At 40.2% G+C, this 12,546-nt stretch overlaps 1 long non-coding RNA gene across 1 annotated transcript; it reads left to right on the top strand.

The window, feature by feature from the left end:
* Positions 1-4,650: 4,650 nt before the first annotated feature.
* LOC120412005 lies at positions 4,651-12,260 on the top strand. The gene is made up of 3 exons (XR_005604640.1): positions 4,651-4,691; positions 5,466-5,550; positions 11,000-12,260. It is a non-coding gene; the product is annotated as an uncharacterized LOC120412005 (long non-coding RNA).
* The last annotated feature ends 286 nt before the right edge of the window (positions 12,261-12,546 follow it).

The following is a 12,546-nucleotide window of genomic DNA, read 5'->3' as shown; positions in this document are numbered from 1 at the left end:
TGCAAGACTGCAGATTACCAAAAGTCCACTTAGACCAAAATCTCTTTAGCATTCAAATAATCATTTAGACAGGAACTCAGCCACCTAAAGAAACTCCTTTCCACTTCATCATCATTCTGGGAATCAAGCCCTGAGACTTTTCCAGCAGTCTACTGGTGTAAGAGTGGTGTAAGAGGAAAATCAGACTCAGAATTTTCAATTTTTTCCAGCTATTAAGTGCCTTTCAGTTAATTTCCTTTTTTTGCTATTAATACTGAAAAATGTCACTTCCTCGACCTTTTTCATTCCCCCATTTTCCATTTGGGTAATGAAAATAGATGGGTAAGACTCATGGCAGCATTACAGCAGTGAAATCATATTAGCACTTCCTTCAGTTTCCCCTTCCTGAGCACCATGCTTCCCTACTGAGTTTGTATATATCTATTTTTTCTGAACATGGAACCCTTATTTTCCTATTTTTAAACAGAGCAATATTAAGTCTTTACTTTCAAATTTAACTCACTGGATTGATCTCTTATTCATGAAAGCTCTTTAGCAGCTTAACTGACTGCCAATAAAATTAAGGAAGGATGAAACAGGATTGGGGATACCTAAATTTACTACAGTTTAGTTTACTTTCAGCAGATTATTTTAAAGATTTTTTTTTATTATTGCATTTTTACATCATACCTTTTCTGTTGATGATATGCTGTGGGAGTAGCACAGGTGCTTGACTTCTGCTTCATTGACACACAAATACCATTTGCCTCCTCCTCAGGCCAATTATCTCATGCACTTTCCATTTCAAAACCTACCAACTGAATTCATTTGCAAGAAAATAATCCCACATTAAAGGATGTCCCATGAGTAAAGGCTACTTACTCTGTGTAAAGCAATGAAAAAATCACAGTCCTTAAATTATAATGTTGGCACTTCAGCTCTTTAGTTTCAGACTCCCAAGAGCTGTTTCCACCTTTTTGAGGTGGAAATAGTAATTTCTATTAAGATGTGGCAGCATCTTGCCGAAGACTGTGTATCTCAGGGAATTTTTGAGAAATTTGTGCCAAACCTCTTATTTGGTTCAGTTGGTATCGGGAAACTCTCTGATGCCCATTTCTCATGTTTGCTTGGAATCCTCTGTGATAGAGAGTTCTATTATATTTCTATTTTCTTATTGCAGACCCATCCTGATGGGTTTTGCAGTGTACACTACCCAGCATTCTTGTGCCAATTTAAAATTCTCTGCTGCCATTCGAACTGAACAAACTGTAGCAATGGTATGCAGACAAATGTGCCCCTTTGTTTATAGCAATCACATAAATCTGTGTGTATTGATACTGGTGCAAAGGTCTCTGATGATCCTGAAAGAGAGAATTTGGGCAGGATATCAATCTCTTATGATCCTGAAATAATGCCATGAGATCTTTAACTTCCACTTGAACAAGCAGTAAAGGCAGAGAGATGGAAACTTGGATTAACTTCTTATCCAAGTGACACCTCTCGCAATGTTTTTGACCCTTACTTTAAAGCTGTCACCGGTTGCCTTGATTTATGGAAACACTATCCTTTTAAATCCTCCTCCCTCTTATCTCTGCAGGCAGTTTCCTGATTTGCTTTTCTTTCTCTTAGATCATCCATATTATTTCTTGACAGGGGCTGTGTGGACAGCCACACTTTCGATGGTACTCAGAAAGAAAAATGATTCTCTGTTTTCCAGCTGAACAGAAAATATTACAGATGGTTTTAGTAGTTTCACTTAGAAGACTTCAAGACTTTTTGTTTCAGGTTACAGAAAGAAAAATAATAATTTTAAAAAATGCAGAAAAATATCACTGCAAAGTCGTTTTCATCTTACTCTAATTTCACAAGCTAAGTTTCCCAGGAAAATCTGAACTGTACCATAGTAACAGGATACCTTTTCCATCATTCCAAAGAGCTTTCGTCAGTAATAAAGAACCTGTTGGACTAACATTGATTCACCAACAAAAATAAAAGCTGGTCCCAGCCCCAGAGATTATGTCTATACTAGTAGTGTACAAAACCATGACCAGGGTACAGGTCAGAGCATGAGCACACCAATATCTCTGTTATTTAACAGTTGCCATAATCCCTGTGTTGCCTTGTGCCATTTAGTGTTGCCAAACAATACCTGGGCACAGTTCAAGAGACTTCACATGCCTGTTTCCCATGGGCAGTTTGGGTATTTTCATCCTGGCATCCTTTGGAGAGAAGCAAGACCCTATGTGTGAAGTCAGGCCATGCCATGTCATCAGGGCTCAGGGGCACAGAACGGTCTTTGTCCATTTTTACAGCTCAGACACAGCCAGGGAGTCTGCAGCTGAAGCACAAGGAAAGTGGCAACAGAGGATGACAGTGGAGTATCAGCCCACAGGAAGAAAATTTTGTGAGGCATCAACTATATCCCAACAGAGAAGGAAATCTTGGCAGCCTATGAAGGAATCCAAGCTGCCTCAGAGGTAATTGGCACTGAGGCACAACTCCTCCTGGCACCCTGACTACCAGTGCTGGGGTGGATGTTCAAAGCAGAGGTTCCCTCTACCCACCACGCCACCAATGCCACATGGAGCAAATGGATTGCTCTCATCACACAGCGCACCTGTATCGGGAAACTGAATCGCCCTGAGATTTTGGAAATAATCACAAATTGGCCTGAAGGTGAAAACTTTGGTCTCGCTGATGAAGAGGAACAAGAACCAGTGACGTGTGCTGAAGAAGCTCCACTGTACAACCAACTGCCAGCAGAAGACACATGCTGCGCTCTTTTCACCGACGGTTCTTGTCGCATCGTAGGGATGAAACGAAAGTGGAAAGCAGCCATATGCAGTCCCACACGACAGGTTGCAGAAGCTACTGAAGGAGAAGGTGGATCAAGCCAACTCGCTAAACTCAAAGCCATTCAGCTGGCCCTGGACATTGCTGAAAGGGATAAGTGGCCAAAGCTCTACCTCTACCCTGATTCATGGATGGTAGCCAATGCTCTCTGGGGATGGCTGGAAAGGTGGGAAAAAGCTAATTGGCAGCGTAGGGGAAAACCGGTCTGGGCTGCTGGAGAGTGGAAAAACATCGCTGCCTGAGTAAGAAAGCTGGTTGTGAAAGTCCGCCATGTAGATGCCCATGTCCCCAAGAGTAGGGCTAATGAAGAACACCAAAATGACAAGCAGGTAGATCAGGCTGCAAAGATAGAAGTGTCACAGATAGACTTGGACTGGAAACACAAGGGAGAGTTGTTCCTAGCTCGATGGGCCCATGATGCCTCAGGTCATCAAGGCAGAGATGCCACCTATAAATGGGCACGAGACCGAGGGGTGGATCTAACCATGGACAGTATCTCACAGGTTATCCATGACTGTGAGACGTGTGCTGCAGTCAAACAGGCCAAGCGGGTGAAGCCTCTGTGGTACGGTGGGCGATGGTCCAAATACAAGTATGGGGAGGCCTGGCAGATTGATTACATCACACTGCCTCAAACCCGCCAAGGCAAGCGCTGTGTGCTCACAATGGTAGAAGCCACCACTGGATGGCTGGAGACCTACCCTGTGCCTCATGCTACTGCCCGGAACACCATCCTGGGCCTTGAAAAGCAAGTCCTTTGGAGGCATGGCACCCCTGAGAGAATCAAGTCTGACAATGGGACTCATTTTAAGAACAGCCTTATAAACACCTGGGCTAGAGAACATGGTATTGAGTGGGTGTACCACATCCCTTACCATGCACCAGCTGCAGGCAAAGTGGAACAGTGCAATGGATTGTTGAAAACCACCTTGAAGGCATTGGGTGGGGGAACTTTCAAAAATTGGGAGCAGCATCTAGCAAAGGCCACCTGGTTAGTTAACACCCGAGGTTCTACCAATAGAGCTGGTCCAGCCCAGTCTGAGCCCCTGCATACAACAGATGGAGATAAGGACCCAGTAGTGCATGTCAGAGGTCTGTTAGGAAGGACTGTTTAGGTTAATTCTGACTTGAATACAGACAAACCCATCCGTGCGGTTGTCTTTGCTCAGGGACCTGGTTGCACGTGGTGGGTAATGCAGAAAGATGGAACAACATGTTGTGTACCACAGGGAGATCTGATTGTTGGGTGAAAACCATCTGTAATGTGAAATTCCTGTATACCCCTGCTTGCTGAGGGTCACTGTCACTGTTCATACATAGCTGTGTATACATATATGTGTGCATTGGGGTGTGTGTGTGTAGAATTAGGATATATTAGTTTGGGCAATGAGCCAACAATATGGGATAAGGGGTGGAATGTCTTGGGGTGACTTTATGATGTTGTTTCCCCTATCACTGCTCTATGCCCAGAAATTAACCTTGTGCCTTTCTGTGCCTTTAAACTGAGCCTGAGAGGAGGAAGAGGAAAAAAACCGAGCAAACTTCTCAAAGCAGTTTTTCAAGGTCGCAGACACGCACTCTTCTGCTTCTGCACCCTTCTTGCTTTTCAGCCAGCTTTTGGCTCCTTTTCTCCATAGGGAGACGGAGAGTTGAACTTTGTTTTCCTGAGACTTCGTTGTTTTTTTTTTTTTTTTTTTCTTCTTCTTCTCTTCTGGACTGTTTCAACATCAGACCACATTGGGAGAATTTTCTACCAAGGCCCTGGAGGTGGGCCCACGATCCAGCTTCGAGGAGGAGGAGAGAGACCATATCTACAGAAGAACTCTGAAATTTTCCCAGGTTTCTCTCCACAGCAAGAGGTTTTATTATTTAGCATTATTATCCTTTTCTTGTGTGTTTGTTAAATAAATAGTTTTTATCTCTTTCACTTTCCTCTGAGAAAAATTTCCCTTTTTTTCCCCGAACCTGGTCGAGTAGGGGTGGTTGTAACCTGCCTTCTATCAGAGGATATTTTTCCTCCAAATTTGTCCAAACCAGCACAGCTAGGACAATCTAAAAACAAGCCTGAAAGGTAATTTTGCAAAGATGACTTTAAATCAGTTACCATATAACAGCCTTGTACCTGAGACTGACAGCTCCTTTGGTACGTGAGAAACTGTAGAAATAGACTTATAAGAGTTTGAAAATATGGACAAGCAAGTCATACTTGATGTCCTTCTGAAAAGGCATCCACAAAGGGAATAAAACCAGTAAAAAAGTGTACAAAATAGTAAGTCAAATATGTCACTTGAATTTAGACCAGTTGTCTTGGCAGAGTAATAACTTGAATGACAAAAACATTAAGGAGAAGGAGGATCAGATCTCCTCAATGTGAAAATAAATGTGAAATAAATCTACCTCCAGCAAAGTCACTTTCTTTCTGATATTAGTATTGCAATGTTCTTCCACAAAGAGATCAAAACTGTCCCACCTTAATTATTTTACATGCAAAACAAATTGGGGACTTGTGACTCAAAATATCTAAGTGAATTCATACAGTTTTTTGTGGTTTTTCTTTTCCCTTCTCTTTTTCTTTTTTTTTTTTTTAACATGGACCTAGAGTAAGTTTCCTATCCTTTTTTTTTTTTTTTAAGTTACTCTGGTGAAGAAGTAAACTGTAACATGAATGCCAGAACTGTCTGCAGCACCATCTCCTGCTGTTCCAAACCAGCAATGTGGGTAAGATCACAAACAAACAGCACAGTCCCAGTAGGCTCCAGATATCCTGAACTTCCACTCATTAAAGTTGGGCTTTAAAACAATACAATATGGCTTCCCCTAGAGATATTTTTTCCAAGAAAAAATAATAATACACTGAATCTTTAAATTTTTTTTTGCCATGTCTTGAGACTTTTGTAATAAAGCAGGGAAAGTGCAGCATGATTTCATTATGTCTTGACTGTATACATTGTGAATATTGACGTTTTTGTCAATTAAAATGTAAACATAGCTTGAAGATTCCACACAGCTTTAATAGATGATCAGCACAGTTACTCAGACTGTGGGTATTTTAAGAACATGCCCAGATTGCAGCTATCAGAAGCAGATAATTTTATTCAATATAATTATTGTGGCTTTCTTATATGGCTTAAAGTGTGCAAAGTTGAAGTTCCTTTTTTCCCAAAGTCAATTACCACAAAGCTATGAGAGAAAAGCATTTTTTTTCCACATGAAATCCAAGTTTTTAAGCTCTGTTCACACAGCTGGGCATGCAGAATCAGCAAAGCTCTTAAAAATTCCCCAGGGAATTAATGTGACTTAATGGCAGTGTAACAATGGGATAGGGCTTGTCTCAGTCTTCCCAGTGACTTCCAAATAAAATAAAATGTAGAAAATAAATAAAATGAAATAAAACAACCATTCAATCTTCTCTGACAAAGATAGTTGCAATGGTATTAACCAGCAAATTTGTTCAGACCGAGACTGTGACCCTTGCTGTGTTTATTGCAGTGAGACCACTGCCACAGTCATTGGAAGTGTAGTATGTGAAAATTCTTCATTGTTTCTACGCTAGTTTGTTCTGCTACAGTAGCTGAGGCAATTTAAAGGCCAACTAGTGGGAATTACTGCAGGATACATGTTAAATGTGAACATTATGCTAATATCACAAGCCAGTCTGATTTAGCAGCTCTTTAAGGCATAGTACAAGATGGTCCCTTGTCTCCTTTGAACTGAAGATGTCGTTTCTTACTGTGGGGACAATTTTCAACTGATCACTGAGAGACATTTTGGCTGAGTATTTTGCATAATTTTACGGTTCTTATAATCTTGATTCTTTTTTAATAGAGAAAAATTGGCTGGCCTTCTCATATGAATCATTCTGGTGTTGGGAAAGGGAAAACAGCCAGTAAAGTTACATAAAAACAGGAGGGGAATTGAGTTACAGACATACACCAAAGCATCCAAACCAGTAAAACATATCACATATTACTCTTGAACAATGCAGCCTCCTCAGAGGTACTGGATTGCTTCTCCAAAGTCCTGTCTAATATGTGATTGACAAGAAAACTACACCCCCTGTCTTGAAGCTGACTTGACTGGCATCAGTGGAGGGGTCTTCTTTCATCCCACCTAGACTGAGCACTGACAGGTCATCCTGTGCCTGTTATCTCTAACCTGCTGTCAAAGCATCGCTGTATCGCTGCTCAGTTTGGGTTTCTGCTGCCTGTCTCTCCAATCCCAAGTGACATAGTCTGGAGGATTCTCTGTGCCACCCTTGTGCATTGATGGACACAGTTAGTCTTTGTCTTCCCCTTCTTCCAGACTTTTCTGCAGTTGTCTCAAGTGTGAGGCCCACAAAAGGCTTGATAGCAATTACTTAGCTGGCATAGACTGTGAGGGGGCTGTAAAAAGAGTAGATCTGTAAATTTGTATATATTTGTTCCACAACTGTATAAAAAGGAGAGAGGAAGAAAAAGAAGGTCATGTTTGACAACGTGCAAGAGGTAAATCAGTTCTGGAAAGGTTAAAAATTGAAAACCTGTTCCTTTGTCCAGCAACTCAACCTAAAAGACCGTCCTGAAAAAAGCTACTCCTGGAAAACAGCCTGATGCTCTTCAGACTCACTATCCTGTCAGTATGAGCTATCAAGCCCTGGGCAGGATTCAAGGCTTTCAGGATTTTTCAGGATTTTAGGGTCAGGTTCAATGCATCCCGCTGCTGAGGACATTTGAACCTACTTCATCCCACCTAGAAGAATGCCTTAAGTGCAGTTTCGTGGCAGCATTATGGTTCAACTCTTTCACTTTCCATAGATTAAGATGCACAAAAGTGGAGCCTAACTACCACTTCCCAAGTGAATACCTCAAAAAAAGTGTGTGGGATAACCAGTGCTGATATTTTTATATGGAATTATGTATATTTAAATCAATGTTCTCAAAGGAGAGACTGGAGGAACCTCCAGCATTCTGACATTATAAGATTGCCATACTCACTTGAAATCATACTCTGTTTTATTGAACAGTGAGAGGATTGCTGTGGGAAGAGAAAGATTTCAATTACTTTTTTGTTGTTAGAAACAAAATTTGATCCTGTGTTTTCCAAATTCTGCATGAATTCTATTATTACTGAGTAAAAATTGAGACATTGTTTCTGTTTCTCTTTAAGGCAGACTTAAGAAACTAGCCTTTTTCCTTCCAAACTCATAAAATTTCCTGGACACAGAACTCAAGAGTGCCACCATTTCTCAAAAAAAAAGAAAAAAAAAAAGAAGAAGGAAAAAAAAAATTCCAAATTACCTAGCTTTCACAGTAAATCTTATTCTTATATTTAATCTAACCTAACCTAATCCAAGCTTCTCAGTTTTCTCAGAGGCACCACACAGTTCAGGGTCTCATTACTGTGTTCACACATCAGTATTTTGCTATTTATTTATTCTGAAAATTCTCTGCATCTTCTAATTTGTACTGTAGCTATGTGATTCATGTATGGGCTTCCTGATACAGTGAGACAATGATTCCTGATGGAAGGCACACTAGGATTTTTTCGGAATGCAAAAAGGGAGAAATCTGAACAAGCCAAATCAGAGAGCAACAAATTATATATTGGGTAGAGGATAATGTTTTTACTGCTTGGTCAGACTGTGTTCTACACTGCATCTGCTGTGATATACTTTATTTGAAGAAATACAACGCCCATGGCACAGGGTTTCCTAAAGCCAAAATCGAATAGACATGTAGAATTCACTTAGAGAGAAGGCTGAACAAAAAAAATGACCTACAATAAGTAGATGTTCCTAGATTAAATACTTGAACTGCTTATTTTGGAGATCACTACTCAGACTAACATAGATGCAGATCATGTTTTCCAAAGAGTAACAGTCTTGACCTCTGTTGGCTGGGTCATAAAATTGTTGTGGGAGGCTATTGTGGAGCACTTTCTTTAGGTGAGTGTGTTTCAGTTTAGATCATTGGACACCGAGATAAAACCTCTCCTTTGGCAGTTTATAAAGGTTTGTGCTCTTCAGAAAGTCCATGCAAGTCCAAAAAAAAAAAAAAAAAAGCCTGGAGAAAGGCATTGGCCATGGATTAAAAATCTCTTTTCCACTCAATTCTTTTATGAGGGGTAGAACGGAAGGCTGGAGGCAGAGAGAGAGGGCAGCGTACTTGGGAGGAAGGGAGGCAACAGAACTAAATGATGACTTATGAATAATCATTGCTTTTGTTGTCATGACATTTTATTGCATTTGGCACCAAATGGCTGTGTCGTTATAGCAATTTATGTTCATGCCTCATTCAAATGGAAAAAAAAATTAACAATTTGTTTCTAAAATAAAAAGAACATGCAGGAGCATCTGCAAAGAGAATGACCCCTTTCATTTAGCCCAGCTTTAATAATGTGTAAAAGTAGGAATTTACTGTCCAACTAGTTTGGTCCAATTTTGCTTGGTTGCCCTTGGGCTTTATTATTAGTCAAGCAGAGGAAGAAATCTGCTAGCCATGTTCAAAACTGAAAAAACATGGGTAAGATTTTAAAAGCTTGGTGTGCTTCCAGAGACTGTGTCAATCAAGTTTTTGGTTCTGGTTCTCTAATTAATTACAACAATTATCCATCCCTATCAGAACTCATCTAAAGATTCCCTGAGACTTGAACACTGGGCAGGCTGTGTTAGGTTAGATACACAGACTTGGAGAGCTCGTCAAGTGAAACCAGTGTCTGTGGAGCCTGGGGTGAGAAAACAAGACATCCCACCTCTGTCTAACTGCATTTTGTATTTGCCTCTTTCCTGTCTCATCTCAGAAGTGGACCATCCAGTGCCTCCACGTATTTCCCCTGAAGCTCCTAGGTTGCTTTTAAAACTGAATGATAGCAACACTTGCACTAAAGAGAGCTGGAGGTGGGGTTTGCTGAATCAAAGTTCAGTGTCTGTGGGTGTTCTCCCAGTTAGACGCTTGTGTGCCCATGGCAACTGACCTCTCGTGGTGTCCACTTTGTGGTGTTGTTCTTGGATGGCTGAAATAGAGAACGCTTTTACAGCTATTTGCTTCACTTGACTGAGGATGGAATGGTTCCAGTTGTGTAAATAGCTCCTGGTGCTCTTCCAGTTTTTCTCCTCACTACCCCATGGAGATGCGTTTGCTTAAGCAGGGCATAGTAGGAGAAGAAGCTCTGCTGGATTCCTCCTTGCAAACCTTCCAGCACATCTCAGGCCTGAACTACAGCATCTCTGTCAGTACAGCCCGTGACTTCTCCTTGAACACAAAGAACCAGTTTTACCACATTAAGTCATGGTTTTGTCTAATAGCAAATTAAGAGGGATAACGCATGTGACTCTTGGTAGAACTTGGACCTCCAGAGACAGTCAGTGAATATCCCAATCAGCTACACATTTGTCTATCCTTACACAAATCCCGTGAGATAGCAGTTGCACAAAAAGGAATATTATCTAATTAACACATGCAGTTGGAATTTGATCTTCCATTTTCCTTTGGAATATCCCAGCTGAAACTGCACTCACATCACTACAGGATTTATGAGGATTACACAAAGTGCTTTTTCCCATACACATGGTGAGTATGAGTTTCATCCATCAATGCAAGCTTGCATAAGCCCTGTGAATGAAGGGTTAGATGTAACTTTGAAATCCTATCTCAAGTGGAAGAAAAAAATGGAAAGTACATAGCATGTAATATATAATGTGTGGATATGAATTTTCTTCTCATGTACAGTTGTAATCTGCAGTTTAGGAATGTTACATTGAAGCTGGAAGGTATAACCATTTGTATAACATAGTTTTCCTTTGTTTGCTTGGTAACTAAACAGCATGGGAATTAAAAATCATCTTTTGATAGTCTATGTCAGAGTAATAACATCTGAAACTTACTGCTGATTTTAGAGGCTTGCTTCCCTCCAAATACCCACAATTTACAGAGGAAAAGAGTGAGAACTAGTACTTATAATCCCCTGGCTCCTAGTTTTATAGCCACATGCCTAGATGCTTCTAGGAAAAATGATGGAGAAGGGAAGATGCCTGAGTTCTGGTCTGATATAGATTCCTGAAGCTACATTTGTTCCTGGAGTTATGTTGTTGTTGTCTGCTGAAGATATGACACTCTGTTAAAAATGTATTTAACCAAAAGAATGAAAGCATTCACTGCTGACTCACAAAAATTACTCTCCTTCTCCACAGGTACTGGACAACACCGTGTGTTGAACCTGAACAATCCAACCAGACAAAAAGTCCATCAACCTTTCTTATCCAGGGACTATTTTCTGAAACACATGAAAAAAAAAACCCACACACAAAGAAACAGTACAAAAATGCAGTGGCTTTGGTCCTTCTATGGCCTTTTAGCTTTGCCAAGGTCTCACTGAGACCTTTGAAAGAAGTGGAAAATCCTCAAAGCTTTAGAGTAGAGACCATCTTTCCTTGTTCTTTCTTTCTCAGCATTAACTTTCTTCTCAAGCTCTTCAGTATCTTTATCCTTCCTCCAGGAAGTAGCATGAGGAACAGAGAAAGTCCAGACAGGAAAAAAGCATATTCCAGGGGCCATAGAGACAGGATAGGCAGTAGAAGAATAACAAATAGAAGACCACTCATGAAGAGCTGATCTTTGGCATCCTCTGGCATTTCCATAGAGGTGGAAATCATGCCAATTCTTGGGTTCTGTACAAAACAGTGCAAAAGAAAGGCCAGCAACATCCTCACTATCTTTAGAGGAGCTGTCTTAGTGCAGAGAAAGCTGGTAAAACCAAGATCACAAGAGAAGGAAGTTTTCAGTCCAACTTGTGTAATTTTAATGGAGACATCATTTGAAGGACTAGTGAGCACTGACCTGGAAAATCAGTTTCTAACTGAGATATCTAAGAGGTAGAACCAAAAATCTCCAGTTAGTTTTAGCAGCTGAGCCTACAAAATACAAATTCAATTGCTCAGAGAATTCCTAATGGCTAAAAAATAATCTCATCTTCTAGGCTAGATACTGATCAAGATGCTTTACTTGAATAATTTCTGAAAAATAAGACCCTATAAACCATAATATATTTGCTGGTAAAGAGATATTAATTGCATTTGTACCTCATTCTGTCCAGCTGGATTAAGTTCTTGCTGAGCACATCAGACAGCTTTTATTTGCTTCTTGTCATGCTAAGTAAGAAGGCATTTATGCTAGAAAATAGCTTTAAAACTATATAAATCTTTGCAGCCACAAAAGGACCCACTCAGACTGAAAATCCTTGCTTTTTAAAACAAACTCACTTTGGTAACATGTTCTCAATCCAAATATCCAAAGTAATGTTTAACCCTTGTACTGTTTTCTCCTCTCTTATGTGATACCCTTGTTCAATTATTGCAGTATACTTGATTTAGATTAAAGCTCTTCACCTTTTGCTCAATACACTGTACTTTAAGCATGGTAAAGTCTCATTAAAGCAAATAAATGTAACCTTCAGATCACTCTCCAGATTTATAACTTTGTATGGCAAGAGAACTGATGCATGTCTTTCACTACAGAGTGGTGTATACCAAAAAAATATTTGGAAAGTGAAATGGACAAGCCTGGATCAGATATTCCCTCAAAAATGTCGTAATTCTGTAAACCTGAGAAGCTCAATAGTGCACTTTATATGTCAAAAAATTAATCAGTTAAAATGGGAGCACATCTTAGATTTAGCCAAGTCCAGGCTTTGGAATGTAGCAACATACTCCGTGGCTTGTAACAGGATATCTGACAGATA

Source organism: Corvus cornix, chromosome 1A, assembly GCF_000738735.6.
Source record: "Corvus cornix cornix isolate S_Up_H32 chromosome 1A, ASM73873v5, whole genome shotgun sequence".
NCBI classification, from domain to species: domain Eukaryota; kingdom Metazoa; phylum Chordata; class Aves; order Passeriformes; family Corvidae; genus Corvus; species Corvus cornix.
Note: the sequence above shows the minus strand (reverse complement) of the source record. Positions and strands in the feature narration are given on the sequence as shown.